Source organism: Cryptomeria japonica, chromosome 8 (genome assembly GCF_030272615.1).
Source record: "Cryptomeria japonica chromosome 8, Sugi_1.0, whole genome shotgun sequence".
In the NCBI taxonomy this organism is placed as follows: domain Eukaryota; kingdom Viridiplantae; phylum Streptophyta; class Pinopsida; order Cupressales; family Cupressaceae; genus Cryptomeria; species Cryptomeria japonica.
The window spans coordinates 472,367,892-472,377,673 of NC_081412.1; positions in this window are offsets into that span (position 1 = coordinate 472,367,892).

Below are 9,782 nucleotides of genomic sequence, written 5' to 3' on the forward strand. Positions count from 1 at the left end.
AACCATAGCTTACATAACATGAAATGAAAGCATATGGGATCATATATTACATCACATAACTCATATCACAATGAAAATAACAACACCATTTGATACATATCTGATAATATGATCCACACATCCTTCTTGATCATATACACTCATGGCATCAATATAAATGTAGAATAAGCAAGCCTAATTGTAATGGTGGGAAAATGATGAGTGATAGATCAAGAGGAAACTAAGTGTTTCCCTCAAAGAGAGATGAGAGTTTCACTATTGATTATCCTTCAAGCACTTTTCATCATTACATTAGGAAGATAAGGGATAATTCACTAGATTCAATCTCCACACAAAGATGATAGATTAAATTCTGAATGAATTAATAATGTTAGGATGACCCCTTCTTCCTTTGTTTGATTTAGAAAGGAAATTTATTGAATTATGTAGTGCAAAAGTGACAAAGAATCGATTATAACTTGAGATCTAAGTATGGGATGAAGTTGTGCACTTGGATTTGATAGTTAAATATTGAGCCGAAGTTGCCCTGCAAATTTGACGAAAAGTTGTCTGGACTGTGGCAGAAATGTACACAGTCCTCTAAAAAATCCACGAAATGAAAAGGGTTTTTTCGCCTTTGCAAATGAAGCCCAAATCCGAAAGTATAGCTGCGCACTTGCAACCTACACACAGAAAAGAGAGGGAAATGTGTTGGGATTGGGGGTTTGCCTTTAGGTCAAACCCCAGTTTTGGAATTAACCAAGTAATGAAATAAAGTACTTGCAAGTAGATGTAAATGAAAGACTGAATTGTAAATCACCTCAAGGGAGGTTGTAGTAGCAATGTTGATAGAAATGCTTTTATGGAATTATATGTTGAAATCAATCTCCTCTTTAATGGTTAAATCCTTGAGTTGAATTCAACACCTAACCTTGAAGGGAGACTTGAGAATGCTCAATGCTGGAAAATAATGCTTGAATGCTTGAATGCTATTGATCGCTTAAGACCTTATCAAAATTCCACCCATTGAACTTATTCGATTTCCACTTATCGAACTTATGCAAATGAGAGAGCGAATGCCCCCTTAAATACATGCTGGTGGATTTGAATTTCATCATGGGCCAACATCAGGGAGATTTCCCACTCACTACACAACCCACAATGTATTCTCTAGAAAGGTCCTTCCCCAAAATAGGGCAGGGACAGGGGCGCCATGCCCCTATCCTGCCCGTTTCATCAGAGCTGAGTGCAAACAGAGTGATGCAGAGGCCAAGGAAGAAGCTATTTTCACAAGCCGAGCACTCTCCAGTCTTTGATCAGGCTAGAGGATTCGAGTTCCCATGCATGAGGACCCTAATGCAGTCGTAAATTGCCAGGGTCACAATTTTATGACACTACACTAATTATCAAATGCATAGAATGAAAAAAAAACACATGGATCCATCCCAAAAAGATCAATCGACCTATGATAAATACATGAATTAAGTTTCAAAATAAAAAATAGGCCCCTCGACTAACATGGACTTACTTTAGTAAAAAACCAATCCAAGAAGCCAAATGGGGATTCTAGATCAAAATTCCCAAAAAATGGGACTGAAAACTAGGGCTGACTTTGGGCTCAAAATTCAATAATCAGACCAACCCAAAAGAAAAATCTAACTGAAACCCATTTTAGAGGGATGAATCCTCTTTCCATAAATGTATTTTTACCACCCCCAATATAAATAATAAATGTATTGCAAACCAAACACTAAAAACATACTAGTAATACACTACATAGAGAACACACACTTCATTTTTCAATCAACAAATAACAATAAATGCATAAAAATTTTAGAATGAAAAAATGGAATAGAAAAACTAGAGAAGATAGCCCTTTCAAATCCACAAATAATTTTTATCCATATAATTTAATTAGCACAAGAATCCCAACTTGGAAGTAGAAGAAAATGGGTAAGAAAGATGAAAGGTCAACCCCTGCACGCTCAACTCCACATGACCAATAGTTTAAGAAAACAAAGAAGAAAATCAGGTCATAAAAATCATAGAAACCAATCTCCAAAAAACCACATATAACCCTCTCCCATATCTTCACAAAAACTATCACCAAAACCCCTTCAATTCAATGCAAATATTGCTCTCAAATGTCACACCCAAATCTCCTCTCCAACTCCAAATTTTTGTAGCCATCATTCAAGAATTCTCCACCCTCAACACCTAGAAAAAATATGTTATTTCCAACACAAATACCATTCCCAAAAATGGGAATTGGTGTTTGTACGGGACACAACCAATCACAAATAAACATTAAATTATATAAACCAAAACTCATAGATAATAAACATATCACATTATATCCCACCAAAGATTATTTTATGCCAATAAATATTTAATGCCACCAATAAAATATAATAATATATCATATAATTTCCTCCTAGAAAATAGGATGGAAAATAGGGAAAAACAATTACCCTAATTATTTAATCCCACTAACTCAAAACACACAAAAATAATACAGGAATAATATTATTATATCTTACACCTTATCTTATATAAATAGCATTTAATTTATTTAATAAATCAATATTCTTAATAATTAACCTAATATCATAATAAATAAATTAAGAAAATTAAAATAGAATAAAAAGAAAATAAAACTGAACTATTCACATATTAAATACAAAGGGTGACATTATGATAATTGCACCCAAACTTATAAAATAGACGTTTAATTTATAAATTAATATTAATAATATCTATCCATATACCAAATAAATCATTAAATATTCAAATTAAATAATATAAAATTAAAGGGATAAAGCACAATTACTCGCATAGCCATCCACAAGACCACATAACCAAAGTAGAGATTAAACCAAAGGCAAAGCAATCAAGACAAGGGTCAAAACCAAGACATAGACTAGGGTTAGGTGTGGTAGGGCCTTAGTGTCACCTCCGATCAACCACTATTGGGAAAGGAGGCACGCTCAAACTTGAGGGACTAGGTGGAAACACACACACACATCATATCAACATAGTTAGGTGAAATAGAATTATAACATCACATCCTTCTCATGATGAGTGATGTGGTATTATCCCTTACACACTTGCAGATAGTAAACAACATAAACATAGATATAGTAAAATCAAACCACCATCACACATATCCAATAGAATTATTAGAATCAAGGTTAGCACAAGATATAACATCATAAATAGAAAACATAAACCATATCATCTAAGAGATGCATTATCACCTAGTCCATCAAATAGTAAACCCTAGCATCTTCAAGTAACCCAAAATATAAAATCATCATCATAAATATCATAACGTATCCACTTATACAAAGAAGTATCTCAAACATGAAAGAACAAAGCATGAAAATATGAAGTATCAAGTCATGAAAAGAGTCCATGAGAATATATCATAATCATCATTGAGTATGAATTAGGGAGGGGTTCTACAGAATTGTGTTTGACAAAAATAATATATCTTAATCATTATTAACAACATAAAGATTTTTTCTCCCAACATTGCACTTTTTTACCGTCCACTATTATCTCGCTCTATAACTCTCCCGCCTTTCCTACAGTTTGAATCTAATCCCCCTAAATGACCACTCCCTCTGGGGAGGTCCCTCCCTCCATGCAACCAGACCCCCAACCCGATACCACGGTCAGTTCACATGTTGTTGTTTCTATTGTTCAGACCCCACAATCAGTGGGTCATACGAAAGAAACCGCTAAGTTTGACACTCCTTCCTCCACGCTAGTTCTGACTGACTCTAGCCTTGGTGATGGAGGGAAGAATATGCCCCTCCTCAGGCTAGAAACTACTATCAGACATGGGAATGCGAAGAATGGTAAGAAGGATTCCAAGTTTATCTAGAAGAATGCCCTTCTTGGGTCCATTAATACGACCTTAGAAGTGGCTTTGGCCAACTTTACCCAAACGAAAGAGGGAACGAAGATCAAGCTCCCAGACAATCTCATGGACAAAATCATCTCATCCCTTCACCCAATGATTGTTGGTTGTTTCTTCTCCTTCTGACCATCTATTGACATGATCAAGATATGGGTGAAATCTTGATGGAAACTAAAAGGTAGTGTTGACATCTAGGCAATGCCTAAGGGTCTCTTCCTGTTTAAGTTCAATGTTGAGGAAGACCTGATCTTTGTCCTATTAGGGTCTTGGGCTTATGGGAATAATTTCCTAACTCTAGCTAAATGGAAGCCTGGCTTTGACCCCTCAGCTGAACTCAACTAGATGGCCCCTGTCTGGGTTAGACTACCTGGCCTTCTGCTGGAGTTCTGGGATGAACAAATTTTCCACTAGATCGAGAACTCGCTCAGCAACTATGTTGCATCGAATTCGGTCACTCTCAATAAATCCAGGTTGGTTTATGCACACTTTTGTGTCAATGTTGCAATTAATAAGGCTCTCCTCAAGTTTGTTTCTCTAAAGTCAAAGTGGGGAAAATGGTCCCAGGGTATTGTTTATGAAAATGCTACCCTCTTTTAGCAAAAATGTAATAAACAAGGCCATACTTACATTGAGTGTAAGACCCTAGTGTCTGTAGAAACCAAGCTTAAAGAAATGCCATTTTGGTTGAACCCATCAACCCAAGTGCGCCCTCATCATCTACTCCCTTGGGGCTGCCCAATGTGAATGAAATCCTTGATGACTACCCCCACACTGACAAGATCCTTAAAATCTTAAAATCCTTGGCGGTTTTTGAGAATGTTACCCCATCTATTCCCCTGGAAGAAGGTGAAATCCCACCATTGACGAATCTTTGCCTTTCCCCAGAGCCCACGTCACCCCCTGGCTTTCCTTTGAAGAACAACTTCCCCATGCCCTCTGTTATTCCTATCCCCCCAACCCATCAATCTTACATCTTGATGAAGCTATGTCTCCCGTTGCTGAGAATAAGTTGTTAATCACAACCCCCCCTTTTCCCCTAGTAAGGTGGAAAGGTTTGTTGTAATAGGAAACTCCCTGACAACATCCCCTCTTTTGAAGTTATCGCCTCCCGGATCTCCTCAAGTGGATAATGAAGAGTGGATAATCCAGAAGGAGAAACCCAAGGCCAAGAAAGCAGATGTGGGGGGTGCCAAAAATAAAGTTGGAAGACCCTTGGAAAGGGTGCTGAGACATAAAGTTATGGATAGGGACATTGCAAGGGGCAGACAACTGACCCTTGATGGAATCAACAGAAATAAGAAATGAAGTTCCTCTCCTAAAACATAAGGGATCTTAATTGTCTCCAAAAGCAATTTCTATAAAATAATACATTTTGGAAATGAAAATTGATATTTGCCTTCTTCAGGAAGTTAAAATGTCCTACCAAACGTATGCTAATATTGCTGGTAAACTTTGGTTAGGGGCAGCTTTTTTGTATGTGGATGCTTTGGGGGCTTCTGGGGGTATTTCTACCCTTTGGGACCCCATTAATATTCAAGGTAAGATCTATGCTAGCACCCATAACTTCTTAGCAGTTACTTTCCAACAAGGAAAACACTATCGACAGCTATTTAACATAAATGCCCCCAACTCCAAGGTGGGAAGACGGCTGGTGTGGGAGGAAATTTCTGAACTCATCTTGGCAAACCATAAGGCTCAGTACATGCTGGTAGGAGATTTTAATACTCCCCTCTACCCCTCTGAGAAGTGTGGAGGTCTTTCTGATTTTACTGATAGTATGGGAGATCTTGCCAACCTCATTAATGTTTCTAGCCTTGTTGATATTGACCTCCAGGGTGCCCCCTACACCTGGTCGATTAGTAGGAAAGGCAAACACCTAATTCAAGTCAGACTGGATAGATTCGTTGTCTGCACCAACTAGGACATTAGCCATAACTCCTTCCTTAAAATGCTTCCAAGGACTACTTCTGATCATAACCCCCTTCTACTCCATTGGAAGGATAGACCCTACCAGGGTCCACCCCCCTTTTCGCTACGAGATTATGTGAGCCTCTCACCCAGATTTCAAATACTTGGTTAGGAATTGGTGGGCAACCCCGGTTCAAGGGATTGCTATGTTCAGAATTGTGAAGAAGTTAAAACTCATCAACAGGGAAGTTAAAGGTTGGAATAAGGCTACTTTTGGGGACATCTTCAAGAAAAAGAAGGTTCTTGGCTCCAAACTGGAACAACTCCAGAGCATTATGGCTACTGGTAACCCCTCCGACCCTATTTTGATGGAGGAAGAGGAGTGCCACAAGAGTTGGAAGGATATCCTCTCTAAGGAGGAAATTTACTGGAAGCAAAGATCTAGAATTCAATTGCTGAAGGAAGGAGACAAAAATTCAGCCTTCTTCCATCGATCGACCTACATCCACAGGAGAAGGAACTTCATCAAAAGTCTAAGGGATGAATCTAATAAGGAGATCACAGTGACTCCTTAATTGGACAAAGTACCACATACTTTTTCATAGGATTATACACTGAGTCCGGAAGGAATGATGTGTCTCTACAAGATAGTCTTTTGAGCAAGCCTCTGAATGCCATTGAGGAGGAAGATAACTATCAACTGCTTGCTCCTATCTCCTTGAAAGAGGTTCGTTTGGTTGTCTTTTCTATGGGTTCTTATAAGACCCTAGGCCCAGATGGATTCCCCCCGACATTCTTTTAGGAGTATTGGGACATTGTTAAATATGATGTTACTAAAGTTGTGAAAGATTTCTTCAAGATGGGTAAATTACTGAAAAAACTAAATAACACTTACATTGTTCTTGTCCCTAAGGAAACAAACCCCAATTGCATGAAGGATTTCCGACCCATAAGTCTATGCAATACCATGTACAAGATAATTTCCAAGGTCCTCGTGAATAGAATCAAACCCCTTCTGGCAAAGTTTATTAGCCCTTCCCAGAAAGGTTTTGTCCTGGGTCGTCAAATTTTGGATGCTGCCATTGCCACTTATGAAATAATTCACTCCATGGATAGGAGCAGAATCCTAGGTATGGCTTTCAAACTGGATATTTCAAAAGTGTATGATAAAGTTAACTGGTGTTTTTTATTCAAAACTCTCTTAAAACTTGGCTTCAACCAGAAGGTTGTGCATTTGATACGGGAGTGTGTTACCATGGTTCAGTTCTTGGTCTTGATCAATGGGACTCCTAGGGGATGTTTTAAAATTGAAAAAGGTATTGGGCAAGGAGACCCTCTGTCACCTTATCTTTTCATCGTGATTGCTGAAGTCTTGAGTAGAAATGTGGTTGATCTGATAACCAATGGAAAACTTCAAGGATTTAAAGTTGCTTCTATGCTCCCCCCCTCTAGTATCCAACAATTTGTCGATAACACATTTCTATTTGGTAAGTCATCCATCATGGAGGCTAAACAATGGAAGAATTTATTGGTTGATTACGCCAAGGCTTTGGGGAAATGTATCAATTATGAGAAGAGTACTCTTCTTTTTCAACACCCCTAATGACCTCCAACTCAAAATTCTCTCTATTCTAAGATGTAAGATTGCTACTCTTTCGGGGACTTACCTTGGTCTCCCCCTCATGGTCAAAGAGGTCATGCCGACTTTCTGGAACATTATCCTTGAGCGGATGCAAAAGAAACTTGCTAGTTGGAAAATAAAATTCCTTAGTAGCGCGGCCAAGCTTCAACTCCTCGTGGCTTCCCCTCTAGGGAATCCCGGTGTACTTCATGTCCATATTCAAAATATCTGGGGCCATGGGGAAAAACTTGAGAAAATCCAAACAACCTTCCTGTGGACGGGATTGGAGGAAAAATAATGCCTTGCTCTGGTCAGTTGGGACAATGTGTGCTTACCCAAGTCCATGGGTGGTTTGGCTATAAGAAAGATAAATGCCCTAAATAAGGCATTAATGGCAAAAATTGGCTGGACCCTTGCTAAAGGTGAGGCGGACTGGTGTAACATTATCAAGGCAAAGTATCTAGATCGGGAGAAATTCTATTATAAATTGAGCATGGGAGACCTACTCCAAGGATCTAAGCTATGGAATAACATCCTGAAAAGTAGACTAATAATAAGAGAAGGTCTGAAATGGTAGGAAGGTTAGGTTTTTAGAAGAATTTTGGGTGGAGGATAGGCCCCTGGCTAACACTCGCTTCCACAAAATTATGTACCACCTAAAGGAACTCTTGGGGGATTATATTGTTGATTATATGGAACCAGGAAGGAGAGGATGGAAGAACATTGTCCAGTTCTTCCTTAACAAGCCTAGCTTGTTACCCATGGCTCAGGATCTACAAAATATTATGCTGGAGATTAGAATCCCCCTGGCCCCTCTTGAAGATAGATTTATTTGGAAAGAGACCCAATCGGGCACCTTCTCAGTCAAATATGCTTACAGACAGCTCATGAGACCCCCTCCTGATGTTGAGTGTTGGAAGAAGATATGGAACTCTCAACTGATCCCCGAAATCAACTTCTTTTGGTGGTCTCTAATACATGGAAAAACCCTAACCCAGGACAACCTAAAAAAGAGGGGCTTCCAACTCCCCAATAGATGTATTCTATGTAAAGATGATGAGGAAACTATTGATCACCTGTTCGTCCTCTGCCCCTTTGTTGAACATCCGTGGAATAAAACCCTTGAGAAATGTGGTCTCCAATGGGTCTTCCAGAATGACATTAAGTAGTTTGTTTATGGATGGAAACCCCCCTCTCACCACCCCCTCATCCTCCAATTATGGAGGCAAATATTGTTGCACAACTGCTGGGCATTATGGAAACCCCCCTCCCACCACCCTCTCATCTTACACAATTGCTTCAAGATTATTTCAGAGAATATATCGATGAAAAAGTGGAAACCCTCCCCAATCCTCCTAGTGGGATGGACAAAAAACTTGCTGAAAGTTGGAATCTCCCCCCAGAGTTTGAAATCTTCAATAACAGTGCTAAAAATAAAAGGAGATTGACCAAACGGTTAACCCAAAAACTACACTGGTTTAAATTGAACTTTGATGGATCCACCCAAAATGCCTGCCAGGCGGGTTGTGGAATCATCCACGACCACTTGGGGAACATGGTGGTAGCCTATGCAGGTAACCTAAAGAATAATATTGTCACATAAGCGGAGGGAATGACCCTCCTATGGGGTTTGAAATTTGCCAATTCCATAGGAATTAAATAGCTAGAAATTGAAGTAGACTCACAGATTATTGTGGAAACGGTGAGGGGGAGATCTACTGCTAGATGGAGAGTTGATTACATTTTGAGGGATGTCAAGATCCTTCTGGCTAATCTTGATGGCTTCACCATCCAACATGTCTTTAGAGAAGGGAATGTGGCTGCAGACTCTATGGCGGTGGTGGGAAGGCTTTAGAACAACTTATGATGTTGAAGGGACCCCAGTCTACTGCCAGTAACCACCAAGGTGATCTTGGAGAGGAAAAAATTCCAAGTCCAATGAGTAATTCGTATAACCTTTTTTAGATAAAAGCCAATTTTCAAATTTTAAATTGGGAAGGAAATCCCACCCATAATGGGCCTAGGCTGCCACGTAGCCACAACGGACCTTGTCACCACCCTCACAAGGGATGTGTTTATGATGATAGTACTGATATTGGGAATGATTATTTCCTAATTATTACCCAGACGGAGCCAACTGGCGGCGATAAAGATGATAGATGGGATAGGTCAAATCATACTGGCTAGATTGAAGGTCCACACATTTCTAGTAGATTTCCTAATTTTGATATCTACTCAAACATAAGAGATAATAATTATACCATTTATTACGTGTTGTTCTCTCAAGTTCGACACAGATTTTATTACAACCTTGGTTTGGCCCTATTTCAGCTCTACGATTCTACTTGC